The sequence below is a fragment of the Notamacropus eugenii genome, chromosome 2 (assembly GCF_028372415.1).
Source record: "Notamacropus eugenii isolate mMacEug1 chromosome 2, mMacEug1.pri_v2, whole genome shotgun sequence".
Taxonomy (NCBI): domain Eukaryota; kingdom Metazoa; phylum Chordata; class Mammalia; order Diprotodontia; family Macropodidae; genus Notamacropus; species Notamacropus eugenii.
In genome coordinates, this window is record NC_092873.1 from 303364706 (window position 1) to 303389201 (window position 24496).

At 42.4% G+C, this 24496-nt stretch overlaps 4 non-coding genes across 4 annotated transcripts; 3 read left to right on the plus strand and 1 right to left on the minus strand.

Moving 5' to 3' along the window:
• The first annotated feature begins 5399 nt into the window (after window positions 1-5399).
• Window positions 5400-5473, plus strand: TRNAI-AAU (transfer RNA isoleucine (anticodon AAU)). Its single transcript has one exon. It is a non-coding gene; the product is annotated as a tRNA-Ile (tRNA).
• A 5133-nt stretch (window positions 5474-10606) lies between these two features.
• Window positions 10607-10700, plus strand: TRNAI-UAU (transfer RNA isoleucine (anticodon UAU)). Its single transcript has 2 exons — window positions 10607-10644; window positions 10665-10700. It is a non-coding gene; the product is annotated as a tRNA-Ile (tRNA).
• Window positions 10701-15930: 5230 nt separating this feature from the next.
• On the minus strand, window positions 15931-16002 carry TRNAH-GUG (transfer RNA histidin (anticodon GUG)). The gene has a single exon. It is a non-coding gene; the product is annotated as a tRNA-His (tRNA).
• A 5861-nt stretch (window positions 16003-21863) lies between these two features.
• TRNAG-CCC (transfer RNA glycine (anticodon CCC)) lies at window positions 21864-21934 on the plus strand. The gene has a single exon. It is a non-coding gene; the product is annotated as a tRNA-Gly (tRNA).
• The last annotated feature ends 2562 nt before the right edge of the window (window positions 21935-24496 follow it).

Sequence of the window (24496 nt, forward strand, 5' to 3'; positions counted from 1 at the left end):
ACGAGGTGTGTGTTTCATTTTCCCCAACTGTAAAAACTGATCTCCCAGGCCTCTTGTGAAGGTCAAGCAAGGTAACATTTTTTAAAGCAAGATACATGATACGTTTATTGTTCTGTTGAGTCTGACTCTTCGTGAGAACATTTGGGGTTGGAAAAGATATTAGAGTTGTTTGTTTGTCACTCATTTTACAGATGAGGAAAACTGAGGTAAGCAAGGGTGAGCGACTTGCCCAGCATCACACTGATAATAAGTGTCTAAGGACATATTTGAACTCAGGTCTTCCTGACTCAAGGTTGGGCACTCTCTCCACTCCATTGCTCCCACTTGACAGATGGTAGGACATTCCTAAACAAACGCTTATTTCCTTTCCTAGTGACTAGCCTTGATTCTTCAGACTAGGCTACCATGCCTCAGTTGCAGTCTCCTCAGTCTGCTCCTTTGGGCCCCTTCTCAACTTGCAAAATTCTTCCTGGAGCTTCGGTTTTAGGGAAAGATCATGACTAGCCATCCTTCATGTTCTGGACTTAGTTGCCATGCTTCCATTCGGTATCTTCCTTTCTCTCTCCTCCTTTTCAGCTCCCCTTTTATAGTGGGATCTTCCCTTATTATAAGTCTTCCCTTATTAGAATGTGAGGTTCTTGAGAGCAGGGACTTTTCTTTTTGCTTTTCTTTTCCTCACCAGGGCTTACTTAGCACAGCTAACTGGCACACAGGAAGCTCTCCAGCTTCCTGTCTACAATGAGAGTGACTCAGAATGTAGACAAGAGTAACTGAAGTGGCTAAAGTGTCTGAAGTGCTTGCTTGTGCATTGGCTCTGGGAAGTTCCCAGAAGCTGCAGTAGCCAACCCCTATTTGAGTCTCTCCTGATTCAGCTTCTAAATGAATCGCCTAGGTCTGAAACTGACAACTGCATGATTGGGGAAAGATGGACAAATCCGAGCCCACTCTCTGTTTTTAGACTCTTTCCTCCTGCAAGTTATTCGCGGGGCTGAGACACTCTTGGTCTTTGTCAGTCTGGAAGCCAAAATCGCTTTTTGTCAGGAACTGAGAGGGGTTGGGGGTTTTCCTAAGACAGTAGAAATAGGAGGCGCGGTGAGGTTGTAGATGAGAACAGAGGGATGGAAGGGGAAGAAAGACGTAGCTCATGAAGGTGAACCGGAAGAAAGAGTTGAAAGAAGAATGAATTTCAAATTCAGGTCTTCTCACAAAAGTGGGGGTGGGGCTTGGAGGTGACAGCCAGAAGTATTCTGGAACCATTCACCGCCTGGAGGAAGCCAATTGTTAAAATTTCAGTTGTGAGCATTTACGTCTCGGAAATCATCAAATGCTAGAAATCAGCACTTGGTTTTTTGTTTAACCGATTGTCTAGACAAGGAAGTGTTGGAAAAGATGGTAATAATGCAGGTTGGGCTTAAAAGTGTGTTTTAGCATATATCCCCCCTCAAGCTCGTTGTTAAACCTTTATCAGCACATCAAGATGCCATTTCTCTTTCTTCATCATCAACGATCATCGGACAATTTTTGCAAAGGAAAGCCTCTAGGCATACACAAAGGAGCAAGCGAAAGCATTTGCCATAGAAAGCATTTCAGTCTTTTTGGGGTTGGAGGGGTTAGGACATTTTCTTAAAATAACAACAGGAATGAGCACCATCTCGATGAGTTATGAGATTTCTGCTCCCCACTGGGAGCCAACACTTTTGTAACCTGGAAAACTCTGGCCTGAGGCAGAGAGATCTGAAGCAAGTTCAGCCAGCACCCTTCTGTGAGTAATAGGGATGGAGTCACCACGTAGAGCAACGGATGGAGGGTCTGAGACATGTATCCGGGAAATTGGCTGAAGAAGAAGCTTCAGAGGAAACCGCCCGAGAAGCGGAAGATTGAACTGGAGGATTGGTGAGGGAACAGAACAGAGTGAAAGTGTCAGGGGCAAGCAAGAGCTAGATAAAAGAATCTTTTTTTGTGGCTGAGATGGAGCTACAGTCTCTATAGAGGAGTTAGATACTGGGACTTTAGCTCAGGGCGATGTCTCTTGGGAGCCAACGATGACAAGACTCTACAGTTCAGTGTTCGATATGCAATATGTTTCTTATATTTACAACGCCCATAGTTATAGTTATAGTTATATATAAATATATGCATTTCTCACGGAAGTAAATTTTTCAGGGGGAAGTAGTAGCAGGCCTACAAATGGTTTCTATAGTGTAGTGGTTATCATGTTCGCCTCACATGCGAAAAGTCCCCGGTTCGGAACCGGGGGGAAATAGTAGGTTTTTATTCCTTGCCCATCCCATAAGAAGATAAAAATAACATCCCTGAATGGAAAGTGTCTGCTTTCTTCATCACTCATGCTGTCATCGTTGGTATCTAAGTGCACATTTGTAAGCAATGGACGACCTTGGGGTCTTTGATGTTTAACCAAGCTCTTAGCTATCCACAATGCCTGCTTCAACTACATTCTTGGCCGTTGGAACAAATGTTCTCACCTGCCCATTTCACCAGGGGAAGTCTTCACTTCCTTGGGGTAGACATCCCTTTAACTCACCAACAGATTTGAAATCCCTCAGTTACCCTCAACCTGGTTTAGCCTTTCTGCCAAGACTGTTAAACAAGGTGTGGCCATGGTGCAGGCTACAGTTTCTTGGAGCCACAAGTGAGAGTTGAGTGACAGGTGGACATCAAAGGTAGATGAGCCGCCCTGAATAGGACTCAGCAGCCATCACAGCAGAGGTATTACTCCTCCCTAAATACCTCAAGTGTGAGGGGAATGGGATACACACGCACAGACATTCCTACATATAGGTATATATACATACATATATACATACACATATATATGTATACACATACCAGCCTACCACCTAAGGGACAAACTACCACGCCCACCTTTGTATTGAAAGAGTTTGCCCTATTTTTCTGATGGGATAGGAAGACAAACTAATAGTAACAGACATTTGCCTCCCATATCTTGGCCCATGTTCCTCTAGACTTGGTCTAGTGTTTTAAAAAATATTTTAAAAAAGTATTCACATGTGATATTTCATAACCAAATCACAATTTCATCTTCTATCTAATTTTGAACACCTTCACTAATGGTGCTGCCAGAGTAAGGATAGCTAGTCACCTCTTACCCCTCTTAGTGTTCTGCGGAATACCTGTGAGGACTTGGTATATATTTCAAATCCTGTCAGTTGGAGGCCCCATTCCAGTGTGTTTTCCCCAATATCAATCACCAAATGGCAGTTAGTATCTCCCTTATATCATCAATACACTTGGTGATTAGCATAATATCATTTAATCAATTAATATCAGTTACCTTTTACAAAGGCTACTTGCAGAGAAGAGTAAGAACAGAGATCCAAATCTAATACTAGGGAACATATTCTCCATATAACTCCTCAGTCCCTGGAAAAACTAGACTCAAACTAAACTTGGATTCTACAAAACACTGGTCTCATAAAATTTACTTCCATATTGTAAGTGATGTAGTCCATGGACAAAATCATTTCTTTGCTTCAAGAAACCAGTAGTTTCACTGTTGATTCACTGACAGACTGGATCAGACAGTTGCTCAGGATTATTCTTCAAGGGACTTAACAGCTCACACACTCTGGCACTTTCCTGACCTTTTCAAGGTCACAAAGCCAAGGTCTAATTCTTGGATCTCCAATATTCCATCTAAGGCAGAAAAGAATAGATACCACATGTTTAATACGATAGTACATGTATAGCCTATATCAGATTGCCTGCGGTCTTGGGGAGGGGGGAAGTGAGGAGAGGGAGAAACAAAATTGGAACTCAAAATCTTGTAAAAGTGACAATTGAGAACTATCTTTATATGTAACTGGAAAAAAATATTAAGTGGGAGGGAAAGAATAGATACTACAGGGAAAGAAATAATGCTTGTGCCATTTGTTCATGGTTTCACATGGACCTAGGTAGTGAGAGTACACTGCTGTTGTCTTCCTACTTGGCTTACAGCAGTAACTGTTTCCTTGTTAAAATGAAGCCAGACAAGAAATATGAAAGATGAGACAGAGACGGAGAGAGCAAGAGACCCACAGAAAGACAAGGAGTGAAAGAGACACAGAAAGAGATAGAGGCAGAAACACAGAGACAGAAGAGAAAGAGACAGAGGCTGACACACAAAGAGAAAAACTTCCTTCCTTCCTTCCTTCCTTCCTTCCTTCCTTCCTTCCTTCCTTCCTTCCTTCCTTCCTTCCTTCCTTCCTTCCTTCCTTCCTTCCTTCCTTCCTTCCTTCCTGCCTGCCTGCCTGCCTGCCTGCCTGCCTGCCTGCCTGCCTTCCGTCCGTCCCTCTGCGTCTCTCTCTGTCTCTATTTCTCTGTCCTTGGGCTCTTTGTCTCTGTTTCTACCAATAAGCCCTGGCTCTTCCGCGCTCCACCCCTCTCTGTTCTGTTACACCTACACAGTGCTCTCCAATCTCAAGGCCGCTTCTCTAAAATATGTTCTCTCGCCCATTTCCCACCTTTCCCAATAGGTTCTCCTTTGATTTCGGGAGTTGCCTGTGATTAAGGCCAGGGAGACTGGAGGTCCAATCAAAAGGGAATGGGGCTTCCCTCCTGCAGGTCCAGCGGGTAAAAAAGAAATGCTAACGAGGTGAAAACAACACCAAAAAAGGCAGAGAAGTGTTGGCCCTGAAGTGTCTCCCACTTAGTCTCCTGCCGTCCTCTCTCTGCTAGGTGCCAGTCTGGCTTCTGGCGTTCTACCTCGCAGGCTCCTGGGTAATCAGTCAGAACCCCAACAATCCGCAGCTCGGCGGGAGCGGGCCCAGTCTGTTAGAGCTCGGCAGTGCAGGGGACGCGCCTAGCTTGGAGGGCTCAGGAGTGGATTGGAGGGGAGAAAGAGAGGGACAGAGACAGACACAGAGACAGAGACAGAGACAGAGATAGTGTGTGTGTGTATGGTGCGTGTGCGTGGTGTGTGTGTGTGTGTGTGTGTGTGCGCGTGTTTATGGTGCATGTGTGTGCTCAGCAGAGGTGACCTGTAGGCAAGAGCGTGAGTGGGCGCGAGCTGGAGATTGGTGTTTTGTGATGTTGGAAGCTCATGAGGTGGGTGTGGAATGGGGGCTATTTGGCTTCAAGACCAAGTTGACTCCCGGTAAGGCAGATCAGGGACCAGAATCTGGAAAGCAGCTGTAAACCCACTACAAAAGGTCAGTAAACAGAGAGCGAGAAACTTCGGGTCTCAGACACATCTCTTGCAGTAAATTAGAAACCAAGTTCTTTTCAGGAGCCAGTGGAGAGGGATAGCTGAAATCCAGTGTTACTCTCTGGAGTTTATCCGGGCTTTGTAAGAATTAAGAATTTGAATCATCATAAACGTCCAGCCAAAATGTTTTTCCTTTTAATGTAATTCTTATAAAAGGAGCCAAACGTATATTGGCCGGTTAGCTCAGTTGGTTAGAGCGTGGTGCTAATAACGCCAAGGTCGCGGGTTCGATCCCCGTACGGGCCAAGATGTTTTAGCAGATTAGTTTACTCCTCTTGAAAAAGTGGTTTTCACCGAGAAACTTCAGAAGTTATTCTAACGGGAGTATGTGATCAAACCCCGAAGTTTACATAGACTGAGCGTCTTCTTTAACCATGGTTATACATGGAAAGGCTGAACCTTATACGTCTATGTTCCCAAGGGATCTTAAATAGGGCAGTAAGCCTCGGGTATTTAAACCCAGTGAAAGAAGCCTGTCTACAGTAGTAGGTGGTCATAGGAACGTGTTTTTGACCCTATGCATTTAAGCAATTTTATGAGTGCTTTGGATAACAGCACAAATAGTATGCCTGTCATATTTCCAGGTGATAGTCAAAATATATTTATCATGCTAAGCACTAGGAAGAAAAGAAGAAAAAAATCCTGCCCTCAAATTTACATTCCAAGGAGAGAGAGAGAGAGAGAGAGAGAGAGAGAGAGAGAGAGAGAGAGAGAGAGAGAGAGAGACTGACTAGATGGAAGATCTTCTCAGAGTGGAAGGCATTAGGACCTGGGGGGACCAGGAAAAACATCGTACTGGAAAGAAGGATTTGAGCCTAGTCTTGAAGAAAGCCACGTAAACCAAGCCACAGAGATAAAGGTTTGGGAGACAGCCTGTACAAAGAGACCATAGAATACATAGAGTGACCAGTTTGAGGAACAGTGAGAAAGCCAGTGGAGGGCACAAAATACGAAGAGTTTTAAATGTCAAAGATAGGAATTTATATTTAATCCTGGACATAACAAGGATCTGCTGGAGTTGATTGAATAGGAAAATTACGTAGTTAGATCAGAACTTTAGGAAGATCACTTTGGTAGCTGAGTGCAGAAAGGATTAGGGAGAGAACTGAGCTATGTGAATTAACAAAACAGAGATTGCAGTTGTGCAGGTGAGGTGATGAAGATTTGAACTAGGATGTCAGCTCCTATGAGTGGAGAGAAGAGAGAGGACTTCTATGAAAGGGGAGAGGCATAGACTTGGTGAGATTTGGCAGTGTAGTTAATTAGAGTGAAGAGTTAAGGCTAACTCCAGGTTGGGAGCATGAGTGACTGGGAAGATAAGTCCCCCAAACTGTAACAGGGCTGTTTGAAAGAAGATAGTGGTTTTGGGGAAAAGAAAATGAATTCTATTTTCACATGGTGAGTTGGAGATGCCAGGAGACAACTTAGATGACCAAGGCAGGATTCAGAAGGCTAATTGAGGAAATAAGGATAGGAACAGAGGGCCGTTAATTTCTGTACCTACCTGGAGTGTTAAGTACTTTGGTGGGGGGAGTATGGTAAGGAATTCTGAGACATCCCACTACCAAGCTGGGAACTGAGACCTCAGACATCTACTGCTCCACAGTGCCTGTTTCTTCCCCGCCCTCAAGTACCTTGACTATTTCCAAGTGACCCCACACTATAGCACCTCACATGTCTCATATAAGGCCTATTTGCTTATTCCATTCTATTCTCATACTGTCAGGGTTAATTTCTGAGAAAGATCATTACCACATGGTTACACTCAAACTCTCCCAGGGTTCTAGGGGTAACTTTATTGTTGGGGAGTGCATGCCCCCTACCACTTCAGCTTAGAAACCCTCACTCTTGTCTTTTCATTTACACAAAATCAGCCACTCACAGTAAAGACACTTTGGGATCTTAAATATAATTACCGAATATAATAATAATATCACAAGTACTTATGTATTAAGTACCAGAATAATAAATATATCATAATCCACACATAAACCTGGATAAACTATCCCACCAAAGTACTCAGCATCTGTCTGTGTGTGGGAGGAGGGGGGTACACGTAGAAATGTGTCAAGGAAGCTCATGAATTAGGAAAACCTATGTGCTAGGAGATAACTAATAAGTCTAGGTGAATAGACCTCAGTGTTATCTTTCTGTCTCAGGATCAGTCCATAAAATTCCTTGATGAACATAACTTCTATATTAGACAGATTGTTCCACTGCTAAGTTGAGATGATCCATTCTGTGCTTACTTAACACTTCCCTGGACATAATGGCCTCAGCCAATCTGGTCAATATGCTTAGTGATCTCTCTGCTTTCAAGTTCTTTCCCTTACTTGAACTTATTTCTCAATAGCAACATCAATCACTTCCAGCTTCCAACTTAACAGATGTAATTTTGAAATCTGTCCTTTTCACTTCTCTCTCTGTCCTCTTTCTGGGTGCAAACTCTGAGTCCTCTCTCAGGATGGTCCAACTTTGGCTCATGATGAATAATCAAATTCTCATTTTCTCCCTGTGATTTAATAGACATTTGTCCCATTATTATAAAACAGTTCTTAGTGACATTCATATCATTCTTGCATACTACAACTTGTCACAGTAAAAAAAATAGTAACTATTTTTCTTAGAATTCTAATCATATGAAAAGTCGGTAACTTAACGGCACATTGCCTCACCTTGGGGAAGCAACAAGGGGAAGGAATGTGAGTTGTATGTAGAATGGTCTAAGCACTTTCTCCTTCCAACCTGTTCCAAACAACCAAAGGATGAACTTGGAGGCTTTGCACATCTCCCTAGCATTACCTGCTGCTTCCCTACCCTCAACATCTCTGATCCCTTCTGTCTCTTTTCATATTTCCCATGTTTAGCACAGTAATTGGCACATAGTAGGTGCTTGATAAATATTTATTAATTGATCGATTCTGTTGCTCTCTCTCTTCCACATTATTGTGTGTATGAAGGGAGAGACCACTGTGTGCAAGCATCTCTATGGCTTGGTAAACTTTGTGTTGCCTGCTTTCACCACCTTTTTTGTCTTAATAGAGGATAATGGCTCTCTGACAACTCCTGTCTAGGACTGACCCTCACCTGCTATAAATTTGAAGAAAATATTTTCCTGCACAAGACAGGAGTAGTGGTAGTAGAGAGAAGAGACTGCTGAGTGGGGAAAGATGCCAGACTTCCTCTTTCAATTAGCTGCTTCACAGGCCACATGTGACTTATATAGGACCTAGTTGTCAAGAAAAATGAGTTAAAACAATGTAAATGTCAAGTGATCCACAGGGGTAAACTCTTATATGTACCATGTCCTGTGCTAGGTAATGGGGATATAAATAAGAAAAAAGAAAGTTCCTGCCCTCAAGGAGCTTCTGTTCTAATGGGGGAGACCATACCCAAAAAGAAACTGAAAAGCAGGGACTGGGAGAGTGCAAGAGGGTACCTATGGCAAGGGATGATATTAATAGAGTGAAAACCAAGCAGAGCAGCTGGTGGGAAATAAAGTAGGAGATGACTCATCAATGGGATGATCACCCCTTGGAAGAAGCTGAGACCTAAGAAAACCTAAGCCATGCCCTGGCTTGCCAAGAGATATAGACTTGTGAATGTCACAGACAGACACTTCAGATATGAAAGTCAAAAGCCTTTTCAGCACTTCTTCTAACATTATCCCCCAAAGAATATACCAGGTTACTATTACAGGTTTTAAGGATCTCTTCATAACTCAGTTTACAGGCATTTTGGATGTAACAGGATGTTCATGAAGATCTATCTATGCCCACTGGAATACAGGAATTCATTAGTTTATCTGTTGGGGTTTCTAGACTGCCTTGCAACTCTGACTGATAGCTTCAGTCCAATCTGAAAGAAGTCAGACCCCAGAGAGCAAATGTGGATCATGGATGAGATCCAGACAGGAACAGTCAGTTGTGTGTGTGGGAGTCACATGAAACTAAATGGAATAGAGTCCTACTGAGAGACAGACCCTCTGAACTGGACTGTCACCAAGCAGTGCCCCCTCAACTTCATGTTTTCATTGATAACACTGTTAGAACTGGTATGCAAGTAAAAGCTGAGATGATTAAAAAAGAAAAAAGGAGAGAGTGAAATGGAACTATGCAGAAGTCACAGACAATCATTGTAAAGCGTCTGGAGCTGTTCATCCTGCCTAAAACAGAACTGGGGAATTTTTGGTTTTTCATTCTTTTTTTTCGCCCCCCACCCCCCCAAGAGTTTTCCACTCTCCTTTTCTCTCGGGAGAAAAATAATGTTGTTTTCCAATTCCTGTTTTTTAAGAGTTCGTTTTGCTTTCTGTTTCAAGGTTTCTCTGAAATAGTGATTATCCACTGAATTGTGCATCTGGGTTTGAAGAAAGAGCAAGACAAAGAGGCAATAAGTAGAAAAGTGTGAAGAGTGGAGGGGGTAGGAGAGAGAAAGAGAAAGAGGCAGAGAGACACACACAGAGAGGGACAGACAGAGAGAAAGAGACAGAGACAGAGACAGAGAGAGATTGAATTTGTATAACTCTTGGGACCTTCCTGACACCGCGGGTGGTCTGAGCGATCCAATGGAAATCTGCATCTGCTGGGCGGATAGTGTGGTCAAGGAAAAATTAGAGTGATCTGCCCAGGTCCACACAGACTGAGTGATTCAAAAGACTGGACTTGCGAACTTTCAAATAGTCCTTATCTCTAACTCGCCCTGGGCTGTATTTTCTTGCCGGTGGGTCAAGGAGACCTTGAGCGGGCGTGTCTCCTCGCGGTGTGGGTTGAGCCTGAGCGTCAAACTCAGCTCTGAAACTATTACTCAGTTGTGTGCCATAATAGACTCATATTTGTGTATTTGGGCCGGGGTCAGTGAGCTTGTGTCTCTTTTCTGCCATTTTCATATGAATTTCACGTACAACGTGAATGTGTCTTTGGTCGTTCCTCTCCCAGGCTGTAACTGTACTTATAGACCAGAGTGTGTGTCAGTCCTGCGTTTCAGATTGCTATGACAACGCCCATACACTGCAGGAGAGTGTGCTGGTGATCTGAGAACAGTGGTCACTCTCCTTTCCTGAGAGATGTTTCACACAGAGGATTCGGCCACCTGTCTCTAATGTACTGAGGCTCCAGACAAAGGACTCTTTGCCTGGTGGCCAAAGGATTTTTGTATAATAGGATGGGGTTCTCTAGACATTTCCCTTTACTTTCCGATGGATGTCCCTAATCTTAACTCCTACTCTTTTTACTTGGACCTACACCTGGTAACCCTACTGATTCAAGTTCACTCAGTGGAAAATGTCTTTAAAACCCATTTGATGAAACCTGGCTTTAAAACTGTAGAAAAGAATTCTGATTCCGATTTATGTACCTTCGCTTGGCTTCCCTTGCTGGAGAAGCTCCAGTGGCGCAATCGGTTAGCGCGCGGTACTTATACGACAGTACAAAGGCGAGTAATGCCGAGGTTGTGAGTTCGATCCTCACCTGGAGCAGGTGTTTTCCCTCGTGCTTAAAAAACTGGTTAGTTTGAAAAGTTATTTGGAATTTTAGTCCAAAAGACCTGTTATGGGTGAGTGGTGGGTTACAGACTGGTGACAGGTCTTTCATTCCTGTAGTCTACTGTTTTGGGTTGGGGAAGGTATTTCATAAACAGCAAAATAGGCAGACATTAACTTACTAGAACTTTGCAAAATGGTATTGGTTTGTTAAATTATCACCAGGAAAGAATGTGAATTACAGAGTTTAATTACCAACTGGGCCCTATGGACCTTTCCTAAGATTCTGTCCTAGTCACTAAAGAGCTATCTAAGATTTGGAACTATGGATTTTGCCAAACACATTTCAGTAGATTTGCTGGAGACAGCAAATATCAGCTCTGGTGGGAGAGTGGAAGAGTGGGATAATTGAATAAATCAACAATCACCCTACTTGCAAGTGATATGATAATCAATCTCAGTCATAGGCTTCAGACTGTGAAAAATCTTTGGATTCTGTGTAATGACTCTAGGAAGGTTTGCATTTGAATGAGGGATTTTGGTAATGCTTTCCATATTCCCACATAAGAGCACAGAGTTAGCTGGAATTGGGGAGTTTGTTAGTAGCATACTGAGGAAGAAAGGGAGAGAGTATTTCCACCAAACTCCCAAGGAGGATCTTCCTAGGGTTGGTAGCAGGAGAAGGAAGAGAGGCTTTGACTTAGATTTCTTTCCCCTCACTCCTTATGTTGGAGGAGGATCTTCAAGGTTGTTGGACTTCCCATCTTTCCATTGATACCCTAGTTGCATCTCTGATTTGACTAACAGGAGGATCTGCATTGGGAGGCAAGGACACACTATACACAGATTCACAACTACATAAGGAGCTCAGCAAAGAAACTGCAAGGGAACTTCTTGAGCACCTCTTACATAGGAGAAAAAGACTTCTAGCAATCTGGAGTTGGGTCATCCCTTTGCCACACATGGTTTCTAGGCTTTAATACTGCTTTCTTCTGGACACTTTGCACATTTGTAAGACTTATAGAGACTTTTGGTGATTACATTTTATATCTACTGTTCTAATCTTAGTAAACACTCCTTTAGAAAAACAATTTAGTCCGGCTGACTAAATTAATTTGGAGCTGATTATCTTGGGTGGTAGGCAGAGGAGTTGGGAAACACACAAGTGGGGTGGGCCAAAGACATAAGATAATGACTCAACTTCTCAGGGAGAACTGTAGAACTGTGAGAGGGAGATATAACTTTGCTCTGGGACCCAAGTTGTGTCTGTTTGAACTGGGACAAGTGGAACATTTTTTCAGTGCTTACTTACTATGTGTCAGGAAGTGTGCTAAACACTTGGAGATAAAAATACAGTCAAGCAAGAGTCAAGCAAGGAAGTTACAATCTGAAGGGGGAAGAAAACACATAAAGGAGCTGGAAAAAAAAGATGTTAGTAAAGAAATAGCCAGGAAGAAGTAAACAAGCTTCTATTCATCTATCATTGTGACATTCCCACCCAAACCCACAAAACTGGTAGTTAAAGTACAGTGTTGAATTCAATGTTAATTTGCACTAGAAACAAAGAAGTCAGACTGAACACCAATGAACTGATGAAAAGTGAAGTGAGCAGAAAAAGATAAAAATAATATACACAATGACCTAAATGGAAGGAATAACTGTTGGGGTCCCCTAGACCATTTACGGGAACCCCTGATCCCGACCCAAGGCTCTTGTCCGGCAAGAGGCCTTGATCTCGTGAGCAATGAAATGGGGCGGGAGACAAAGGTGGTGAAGACTCCGTTTTATTCATCTAAAACACAGGCATATATAGTTTTGACTATGTAAAACATTTCTAATTACATTGAACCTATCACCTATCACCTTTCACATTGAACCTATCACCTATCACCTTTCCTTATATGGGTGTCTTCTCCACTGGACATCCGGAGCCAGGACAAAGAACTGCCATGTTGCAAACAAGGACGAGACCCTTCCTCCTGAATCCATCTAGTTCCACCCCTACTGACAAGCCCCTAGGTTATCTAGGCAGGCCCTCAGTGTGGCGTCCTGAAATGGCTAGGGGTCGGCTCTAACTCGTCCCGTTACAAATAACAACATCAAAACTATACATTGTGCAATTATAATGACTGATATTGGAAGCAAAGAGTGGGTATGAGGATGTACCTCTTATTTTGAAAGGAAGGGGGCTGAATGGAAGTGAAATTAATTTGTTTTGCTGAACTTTCTGGCCTCTCTTTACTTTTTATTTTATTTTGTAAAGCCTCTCTGGATTGAGGAAGGGAAAGAATATATTTAGAAAAGAAGATTATGTAAAAGCAAAAGGTATAAATTAATTTTAATGATAAAAAAGTGACCTACTACACCTAAACAAATAAAATCAATTAATAAATATCTATTTCCTTCGTGTATTCCTTAACCCAAAAGGAAGAGCTGGGTTCTGAGAGACTGGAGGAAAGGGGGCTTTACATTTCTAATGTGCTGAACAGAAGGTAAGAATGGTCCAGGTAGTGGAAGGTCAAGATATTAGGGACACTTGGAATGGAAAGGGAATGGGGCAAAGCCAAGCAGTGGCCAGGGAATAGTTGTCTGTAGTGAAAAGGGGATATGGAGAAGGAAGTGCATATCTCCAACTGATAAAAACAGAGAGAAGATACGAATCAAACAGGTTTACTTGGTGTAAAATGGACCTACTAGAAAGTGGAGCAGTTAGGTAGCAAAGTGGATAGAGCACCAGGCTTGGAATCAGGAAGACCTGAGTTCAGACACTAGCTCTGTGAACCTGACCGAGTCACTTAACCCTGTGTGTCTGAGTTTCCTCATCTGTAAAATGAGTTGGTGAAGGAAATAGCAAATTACTCCAATATCTCTGGCACAAAAGTCTCAAATGGAACAATAAAGAGTCCGAAATGACTAACCATCAACAACTAGATAGAAGGAAAAATGCCTCATCATCACCTTTCAATGACTAGTCCTGACTTCAAGACAAATTAATTATGCTTTTTGCCTGAAGAAGTTTCAGTTCAAACCCACATTCTTTACCTAAGATAATTTTTTTTTTTTAAATTTCCCCATGGTAATCCTTTAAGTCTATTAAGAAATGGTCAGGCAATTCTATTCAAGAAAGATGAGGAGAAGCCCTGAAACTGAATCACATTCATCCTTATCATCAACAATTTATTGAGCACCAATAGACACAATATGCTAGGGGGCTGTGCATACTAAGATGTATAAAATATAGTCCCTGAGTTCAAAGAGTTTACTATTTGGTTGGTAAGCCAGGACACCAACAGAAAAAGATAACAAGTAAGATCAAGTAGCATTTGATACATCCCACATGACAGGTCAGCACTGAAAATGAAAATTTTTGTAGAGTCATATGTTCAAATTTGTTAATTATCAATAAGAGTGGGTGGATTTTGTTTTTGCACATTATTAAAATATGAAGGAATTTTTGAATTGGTGAGACCATTGAGTTCATGGGCTTTAAGTGTTACCTCTGAAAGATGAGGAAACTCAGGTCAAAGAAATAAAGTGGCAATCACCATTGCTTAGCACCATGGTTGAATTAGGACCAAGGGACTAGAATATTGGTGTCTATTGAGCAGATGAACTATCTAGCACATTGCATTGCTGAGCAGCTTATAGTGTCTGAACATTCAATTTGTCCAGGGAAGTGGGGGGAGAGATTTGACCCAACTCTTTTTCTCTTAATTTCTAAGGATTTACTATCAATTCCATTGACTGATTAATTAATGTTGTCCTATTAAGGGTATTCTACAAGTAGGATAAATTATACTGCCAAATGGATCACATTGTTTGAAAGGATAAATTTAGTTTTTGCCATGATCTCTAACAGAATTAGGGGTATCTGGGGATTGGAATAAAGCACAGGACCTGGAAACAAATCTGGCCTCAGACACTTACTAGCTGTGTGACCCTGGGTAAGTCACTTCACCCTGTTTACCTCAGTTTCCTCATCTGTCAAATGAGCTGGAGAAGGAAATGGCAAACCTCTCCAGTATTTTTGCCATGAAAACCCCAAATGGGATCATGAAAAGTCAGAAATGCCTCAGTAACAATAGAATTGCAAAATTTTATAGAATTATAAAATTTAATGTATCAGGAAATGTGATATAAAATAAAGGATATAAATAAATAAAATAAAATGAATAAAATGATAGACCTTTGTTTGGAAGGATCTGGTGATTAAAAAAAAGTAACCCTGACAAACCTTACAATTAAAAAAAATTGTGAAAACTAAGCTCCACAAGTCTAGGTGAAGTATTTCAGTTAGGGATCGATGGGATTAGTGATCTCTGGCTTTGAATACCTACTTATCTGAGTACTCTTGTTTTACTGTAGCTTTCTTTGTATTGATGTGACATCAGTGCCCGTCCTGTGCCAATCTGGTGGGGCATGGCCAGTGCTGAAATAGAAACATCTTGCCACACCTGGTTTGTTTCCTTTTTTCTGCAACCTACAGTAAAAAGTAAGTTGTGATCAGGATCAGCAAGGGATCAAACTGCATAACTTGGCCTGGTCCTCAAGTGGCAAATAGCTTCACCAAAGGCTCTTTAGTCGCTTTCCTGCTCTGGCTTTCCCAGCAACTGTAGCTAGTAACCTTATTGCTCACTGAAGGTGCTCAGTTTAAGAATGCTTAGACTATTTGCTCAACATGGTATCATTCTCCTCAGGTCCCTCCTTTTTCCTTGGCATCTGGAAGAGTTATCACTTTAGGTATAACTCGATATTAGAAATAAAAATCTGAACCTGCTGCTTTAACCCTGGTGCTTGTTTCTGGGAAAACGGAGGATGGATTCTGTTGTCTGCCTTTTGGGGGCTGTGGGAGATCTTCCCTAGGTGAGAGGTTCTAGACTCACCTCGACTTAGGGCATTCTGCCAAATTTCCATCTGCACAACTCCATCCAGAAGTAGAAAGAGGGAGGTGGGGAATCTTTGGGAGGATGGAACTGATTCTTATTAAGCCTGTGTTCCAAACGGCTTCACTTTCACGATTGCGCCGGTCTGACCCTAAAATTTGGCTCTTGTCCTGGGTGCTAGTCTATGCTCCAGGCATTCATTTACGGAATAATGGTACTAACAAATTTCCGCCAGAAGTCTACAGGCTGCGAACTGTAATAGATACACTTTCCGAGGAGGAAGTGGGACGAGAGAACTGTTGGCCGGTGGCAAGGATTGTCATGAATAAAAGTCAAACTTGTCCTGCCGTGACTCGGATTCGAACCGAGGTTGCTGCGGCCACAACGCAGAGTACTAACCACTATACGATCACGGCTCGCCACGAAACAAGGTACCGGATGGTGTTCCACCACACTCTTTCAATACCATTTAAATCCGCCTTCCAAAGGAAATTGCTGCTTTTCGGGGGAGGGGGTAGGAACTGCGGGTGGCAACTGCACCTTCTTCTCTCGCTCTAATCTAAACTCGATTCCCTAGAATAAAGTTCAGTATGGAGAGCACACCGTGAAACCGCTACCCACGAAGCTATTACAACACAGCTTCTTCTTCCATAGAATTACGACACAATTCATGTCCTCTCCATTTCCAAGGAGAAAAAATAAAATCCCACTGCATCTGGGACCATCTTCAACCGTCCTGACCTATATCTTGCCACTGGACTCAGATGATCTTGGAGAAGAGAGCGAGGCTGATAACTTGTATAGCCCTGTCTCACTTAAATCTAAGTCACTTGCAAGTCAAGACATAACCCTCCTGAGGTCTTTGGTCCTCTTCGAGAAGGAAGGATAAACAACAATTCAAGGAAATACAATAGAAATACTTTCCATTCCACAACACCGCACCCTCACTCACCTCTCTTTGTGTCTTTCGGTCTTTCCCTTTTCCTACCCCTATATATTTCATCTCCTAAAACTGACAGTTTCCATCGAACCAGAAGGACAAATTACTTTCCTGGGGTACACATCATGATGTTGTCAAGGAACAGTAGAGATGCACACTGGGCTTCCCAGGTGAGAGCCCAACTGAATGTTTCTCACTGTAAGGGAAAAAGGAAAATGGCAGCCAATGAAAGGGACTTGGAGGAAGAATGTAACTGACTGGGTCTACACCGCTCTGCTCTTTCTTATTCTCTTCTGAGCAAAACATAGTAGATGGACAAAAATTAAAATACAAATGAATATGAAATCTGAATGCTATAGACCATGCAAAGAAAAGGGATGGAGAAAAGACTGGTTCGTTTTTCTGTCCCTCTGACTGTTTCTAACCTGAAGGGTCAAATGGAAGTGTACCAGATTTACTTGGGCATCTGGCCTGTCTGGGTGCTTGGGAGAGGAGTGTGCTGGAACATTTTATACTGAGACATCTTCAGGTGATTCCCAATACAAAGTTGGTTCTCTCTAAGGATAAGCTTCTCTTCTTGACTCTCCCCTCCTTGCTCACACTGGAGTCACAGTTCTTTGCTTATTCCAAACCATTCTGCCCCAGTAGTGTGGTTTTCCTGCTTCTTAAGGATTCATGATAACACACTCTGAACCCTAATATACCACACAAGTTTTTACCCATTGAGATGGTCTTTGTGGATGTGGTTATCTGCTTTTTCATGTGCAAATATTTATTGAGTTCTAACTAGACCCAAAACTGGGCTAGGTGTTAGGGACACGTTGGTAAAATCCAGGAAGTGTCTAAACTCACTGAGCTTTACTTTCTCCTGGGAGGTACAAATGTGCATAAGTAAGGGTAGCTTAAGTATATACAAAGAAATGCAAAGAACTTCATGAGATGGCCGAATTGCTCATAACTGGGATTTATAAACCACAGGCAGACATATAGGTAGGAGAGGTCTTCCATAGGAGGTGACATAGGAGCTTTTCCTGGAGGGAAGCTAAGGATTCTGGGATGCCTAGGTGAGAAAGAATTGCACTGTAGCCAAAGGGTACCACTTGTGCAAATGCACAAAGACCAGAGGTGGTCTGTTGCGTACAGGGAACCTATCAGGACAGATGGACTGGGACAGGAGTAGGGGAAGGGAAAGGTAATATGACTGGAAAGGAAGGTGGGGGGTCAGGTTACCGGGAGTTTTAAAAGCTAAGTTGAGAGAGCCATGCTGGGTACACTGAACAGTTTTGAGTAGGAAAGTTATAAGGGTGAGCCATTTTGTGCTTGGGCCACTTTGTTGATGAAGTAGACACAGTTCTGGACCTTTGTTGGAAGGTATGCTCAATCAGAGTTTCCAGGTGGATGCTCAAGGTCTCTGTCAATGGATGTTTTCTTGAAGATAACTGGTAACTGAACAGGAAGAGTTGCCCACTTCGAAGGCTTAAAAACAAAAATCACTTTTGCTCCAGTTCTCTCTCTTCCTGGCACCTCCTCTTTCAAGTCACATGGAAACCCTGTAAACTCTACTTTGCATTTCTCTGCATGGGTAGGGGGTATAGGCAGAAAGTGTTTTCCCTCTTCCCATCTCCAACAGTATTATTCATGTTCAGCATTACCTGACTTGAGAAGTAGGCAAGCCTGAGATTGGATCACAAAATGTTTTGTGTTTTTTTTACTGAGCATGAGTGACCCCGCACTCATCATTAGGGAAAGGATTCTAGACCTGGAGACTACTGCCTGAGCTCCAGAGGTTCAGGGTCACTGAGAATTCTGATTGCAGGTGGAACAGCAGAAGGTGTTTGCACAGCTCTGATTTTCTCAACATTGGTGTCAGTAGTTATCCTTGCTGGGATAGCCACAAAATATGGACCTTCCTTGAGTAGTGACTCCTACAAGAAAGACTGAGATAAACATGATATTTTTTCAGGAGTCTTCAAATTCTCTCTGGAGTTTTTTCTACCTCTGTGAAGAATAAAAAAAGGAACAGTAGGTGAGAGTTTTTATATTAAGTATGGACAATTTTGTTTATGAGTCTCTTATGTTTTAAGCATTTCTTTTGTGGTGGAAGAAATTGGTAACAGCCTTATATCCAATATTTACTCAAAGGACTGAGTAACTTTTCCAGAAAGCATTCTACTAACTCCCTTTTGGGAAAGACAGATATGAGTCATACTTAAGCTTTGTTTGAGATTTTCCCCAGCAGTTCTGCACTTTGATGGGGTGCATCGTGAACCAGGGAGCATGAGAGAAACTTGATTTTCTCTTTTGGAAGCCAGAATGCCCCAGGACTTAACCCAGATTTGGAAGACAAGGATGGATGCCTTTGCTGGATGGGGTTATACTCTAGGTAGCCTGTGACATTTTGAGGTTAGCTGCTACTGGGATGAGTCAGAGGAGAGTTGCCTAAACGACAGAAGAGTACCAAAATACAGCCCTGCAGGAACCTCCAGGAACTATGGAGAACAACAAGGAAATCCTGCCCTTGTGTCCTTTAGCAAACAGCAAGGAGCATTGCACAAGTTCACCTCTAGGGGAAGTGCTTCAAACCAGCAGATGGTGGTGGGGTTCCCTGATTTAAGCCTGTTACATTGTCATAAAATAAAAAGAGTTTAAGCAGCACCAAGGGCAGATGACAACCAGTTAGGCTAACAGCTAATCTAATGTTGATCAAGCCTCTTTGGCCAACCTGTCCTGGTTTCCATGTATAGTCTCAATACAACTTCTTGTACTTTTTACCTTCCTTTTAGCTGCTGCCTCAAGGGGCGGCTTTGCTGTTTTTTAAAAATTGTTACAAGCATAGATAATCTTTAATTCAATTCAATAAACATTTATTAAGCACAGTGCACAGTGATAGGCACTGGGGTTACAAAAAGAGGTAAAATAGAGTCCCTGCCTTCAAAGACCTTACAATCTAATGGTAGAGAGAGCATGCAAACAAAAATATACAAAGCAAGTTACATACAGAATAAATAGAAATTAATTAACAAAGAGAAGACACTGGAATTAGGAGGGGTTGATGGAGGCTTCCTATAGGAGATAGAATTTTAGTTGGACTTAAAGGAAGCCAGGCAAGGCAGTAGCTAGAGTGTGTCCCAGGCATGGGGGACAGTTAGAAGGAATGCCCAGACTCAAGAGATGGAATGTCTTGTTCATGGAACAGTCAGGAGGCCAGTGTCATCAGACTGAACATTATGTGACTTGGAATATGGTATGAGAAGACTGGAAAAGTAGGAGGGGGTTTAACTCTTAAAAGCTCTGAATGCCAAACAGTGCATTTTGTGTTTGTTTCTTAGGCAATAGGAACCCACTGTGGTTTACTGAGTGTATGTGTGTGTGTGTGTGTGTGTGTGTGTGTGTGTGTGTGTGTGTGTATGACATGATCAGACTTGTGTTTAGGAAAATCACTCTAGTAGCTGAATGGAAAATGGATTGAAGTGGGGTGAGACTTAAGGCAGGCACACCCACCAGCAGGTTACTACAGTAATCAAGGTATGAGGTGATGAGATCTTACACTAGAGTAATGGGAGTGTCAGAGGAGAAAAAGGGGTGGATATTCAGGAGATTTTGCAAAGCTGAAATCAGCAGGCCTTGGGAGTTGCTCAGATAGGGGTTGTGGTCGTTAGATATAATGGGAAGTCCAGGATAAGTCCTAGGTTGTGAACCTGAGAGTTTGGAAGGATGGTGTTGACTTTGACAGTGAGTGAAGGTGTGTGTATATGTGTGTGTGGGGAGTGGGAGGATTTAAGAGGAAAGATAATGAGTTCTGTTTTGGACATATTGAGTTTAAAATATCTACTTCAAGATGTCTGAGAGGTACTTGGTGATGGGAGATTGGATGGCAGAGAGGTAGGGGAAAGAAAGGTATATTTGAAAGTCATTAGCATAAAGACGGTAATTAAATCTGAGGAAGCTGATGAGATCACTAAGTGAAGTTCTATAGAGGGAAGAGAAGAGGACCCAGGACAGAACTCTGAGGAACACCTACAGTTGGATCAATCTACAGTTGATCTGGAAGAGTATCTAGCAAAGGAGTCAGAGAAGGATTGGTCAGTTAGGTAGGAGGCAAACCTGGAGAGAGAGAGAGTGCCCAAAAACCTAAAGAGAAAAAAGTATCAAGGAGAAGAGTCATCAACAAAGGCTGCAGAGAGGTCAGAGAGAAAGAGGATTGAGAAAAGCCCATTGAGTTCAGCATCTGTTAGAAATACACTGCACACTAATAACGTATCAAGGAAAATTTATCACAGCAGAGTTCAGAGGAATTGAACACTTTGAACAAAGTGGGCCCCCACTCTCTTTTTAGGAGGAAGGAACACTGAGTACAGAAGCGAGATGAGTTATATACCATTAGTTCAAGACAGATCCTCCCACCAGGAGATGGATTGGTCCATTCTCAATTAGGTCACCATCTTCTCTACATGCCCATTACATACCCCCCCCTTAGTATAATATCCCTTCCAAAACATGCTCTAACATAGGACCCATGATCAGAAAATGGAGGGACAATTTTATGCGGGATGTGTCTGCTTATGTACATGGGGTTCATTAAACAAGTGCAGTGAAGAAAAGCTTTCTCCAGGTTATCCTAGGTCATTTGTCTTGGCTAGTTCCAGCTAGTTGTAGATTTGGTTCCTTTGTCAAAAACTTTGTAATTTTCTGAAGGCCACTGTCTGTCTTTTGATTGGTTGAATATACCTGCAGTCTACTGGGCTTCTTATTATCTAATTTATTCTCAATGACTTCATCAATTAACAAAAATTTATTGCAGAAACTTAACTTTTGCTGTCTCTCACAGCAACTGAGAGACCATTAGTAACTTTAACTCTCTAGGTTCCGAGTTCCAACTGTCAAATTGAAAGAATTTCATTATTGCTTGATCACCCTCATCACTGCCACTCGACTACCTCTTGTTTCTGCTTAGACTGCAGAGTCTGGGTCAAAGTCTGATCTGAATCTGTGAGGTTGAAGTGATTGACCTTTGGTTTCCTCTTCAAGTGTAGTCTTGTGTGAAAAAAATATAATTGAGTGAATGTTAAGAGTTAAGAGCTAGAGATAATTGTATCTAGAGGTGACTCTCTTGAAGGTGGTCCAAGTCAATCCTTGACTGAGCTGTGGGCAAGTGTGAAGAACCGCAAGGGCAAGAGAAGTATAGGTTCATAGATTTCGAGTTTTCAAGGACGCTAAAGACTATGTATGCAAATCAGAACAGACTCACATAAAATCTAGAAAATTTATTCTGGCATCCTCTAACAGTTTGCTTGTAAGAAGAGGCTCATGAGATACCTACTTACAAAAGTAGCCAAGGCATTGGTGGTTCAATGGTAGAATTCTCGCCTCCCACGCGGGGGATCCGGGTTCGATTCCCGGCCAATGCATTAGTCGATCGTTCTCTTCTGTTTTCTATCCTAAACCAGAGTATTCATGGCTCTTCAATTTCACAAGTGCCCTTCGAAAATTTCATTTCATCTATCCCGGGACGCTTTTCTTTGAATTCAGTTCTAGAGCAGTTGGCCCTTTCTTCTGGGGGGATTAATCCAGTGCTTCAAGAGGCAATGGGCGCCTGCTGTGGGCTAAGATGAATCATGGATTCGCTTGCACTCTCTCTCGACAGAAGGGAGAGGAGGAAGCAAATCTAACTACGTCCATTTCTTGTTCTTTGCCCCAGTCTCAAGATACAATGAGATCCAGAAAACTTCGAAGTGGAGCCTGCAATGTGAAAAGCGCCGAGCTGCGCTGCGCCGCTCTGAGGATATCAAGACAGAGGGAAAAGCTGTATGCCCTCAGAAAGCATAATTACATCTGGAGGGACTGTCAGATCCGGCTGTTGCTGGAGATAGCTCAGGTGATGCGGGGGAGGGGGGGGGGAACCAAGGGCCGGGCAAAAATAGAGCGCTAGAAAAGGAATCATGAACCAAGGGCCTACCTTGAACAGCCCCTTAGCTAGGGAGAACCTCGACTAAAAGGTCCCACCAAGGTTTGGACTGGGATCGTATGCGTCTTTGCAGCACCCATGCTTCATGCTAAATTGTGGTTCTGTCAAGAAACCCTGGCCCACGCCTGAAGATTCCAGCATCAGCTCCGATGCAGACACACTTGCTGCCACATGCACTTGACCTCTCTCCCATATCTCTTTTTACTTTGCCCTCACACTCCAGCAACTGGAAAACCAGTTCACCCAGGCCACTCACAATATAGGGATCTCCCTCCCTCTATATTTCTATGTCTGTCTCTGTCTCTCCTCACTCACCTGTGGACACACAAAAACTCTCTCACCTTTTTCTGATTAATAGAACGATCAATTATAACTGCCGAGGATAGCAGCTTCCTACAGCTTCGAAAAGAGGTGGCAGACTAGAGGCAGACTGAGATATATATCCTCAGTCACAGAGAATATGTGAACTTGTTTTGCTTTATTATATTTGATTGTTACAAGGTAGGACTTTTATTTCTCTTGGTGTTGAGCGCAAGGATGGAGTGGGGTATCAGGTCCAGGCCAGAACTTGGATGAAGTCTGTTCTCTGAGACTGTGCTCACTATCATCCAGCATTGCTCTCCATAATCTCTGGATTTTGCTGTAACCGAGAGGTAAACAGAGAATGTACAGAGTACAAGGAGATAGGTAAAGTCAACAGATGTCCTAAAGGATAACATTCCTGAGAACAAAGAACTAGCCAAAAAGACTAGGACTGAGGACAAACAATTTGTCACTTATACTTGTGGTTTTTTCTCTTTAAAAGTCCTGGCCCTCAGATAGATAAACGGAGTTGTCCGATCTTCCCTCCCCTGCCCCTGTTTTTCTTCACCACTGCATCATTGAGCTACTTGGAGATGCTGGCTGTCGCCCACATCTTGGGGGTGTGCAGAACTGTGGCAGATAAAAGATGAGTAGTGATTTTTGATGAAGATAAGAAAAAAGACCAGAAGAAAGGGAGAGAGGAAGAAATGAAAGAAGAGAGGAAGCAAAGAAAGAAGGAAAGAAGTAGTAAAATGGAAAATTAAAAAAAAAATACCTGGAAGAGAGTAGAAGGATACTTAGAAGGGAACACACAAGCAGAGAAATGTTCTTATTGTTCTATTAAATTTAATATACACCTAAACAAACTCTACTGTTAAAAAACTGCAATTTCATACACAACTTTTTTCTGTTCTTTGTGTATTGAAATGTTTGTTGGTGTTGGTTAAATCCATAATCTTAAATTCTTTAAAACCACATTAAACTTAGTGAATGCTTTCTGTACTCATGTTGAATGTAATTTTTCTGCTATGGTTATGTAAATTTCCTTTGATAATTGTCAAATGGACTGGTATACAATTTAGAGCATGAGCTACAAGACCATCTTGAATCAGATCCAGTCTACCTATAACAACTTGGAAGTGAACCTGAGACTTTGGGTTTCCACCAGAGAATTGTGTGTTTGTCCTTTGTTTTTGAAGAGGATCATGACCTCAGAGAAATGATGACATGACTTGCAGTTGACTTTGATTTGAATGAGTAAGGGCTGTGCAAGGTCACCAGTCTTACTTTCTCCTCCACAGCCATCTGGATCCAGTGACCAAATATTCATCAGGATGACTGGAAATGACCCAGGATGCAATGGGAAACCTTGGCCCTTTTAGGCTAAGGTCTTTTCACATACTTACTTAGAGTGAGGTAATGCCCATTCAGTGAATAGGCTTCTTTAAGAAGTAGTCAAGGGATGGCCCCTTTAATCAGAAAAAAAAAAATCAAGTTGGGAGGGAAAGACCCTCAGGGTTGCTGTTCCAAAGAGAAACAGTAACCATTGATATTCACTCTAAGCCCAGAGGGCCCCAAAAAACAGAGCCATCAGGGTCCAGTGGCCAGTTATTCATCAGGATGACTGCAGATGGCTCTCAATTGTGTGTTCATCCTTTGTTGCTGAAGAAGACCATGCCATCAGAGAAATGATCACATGACT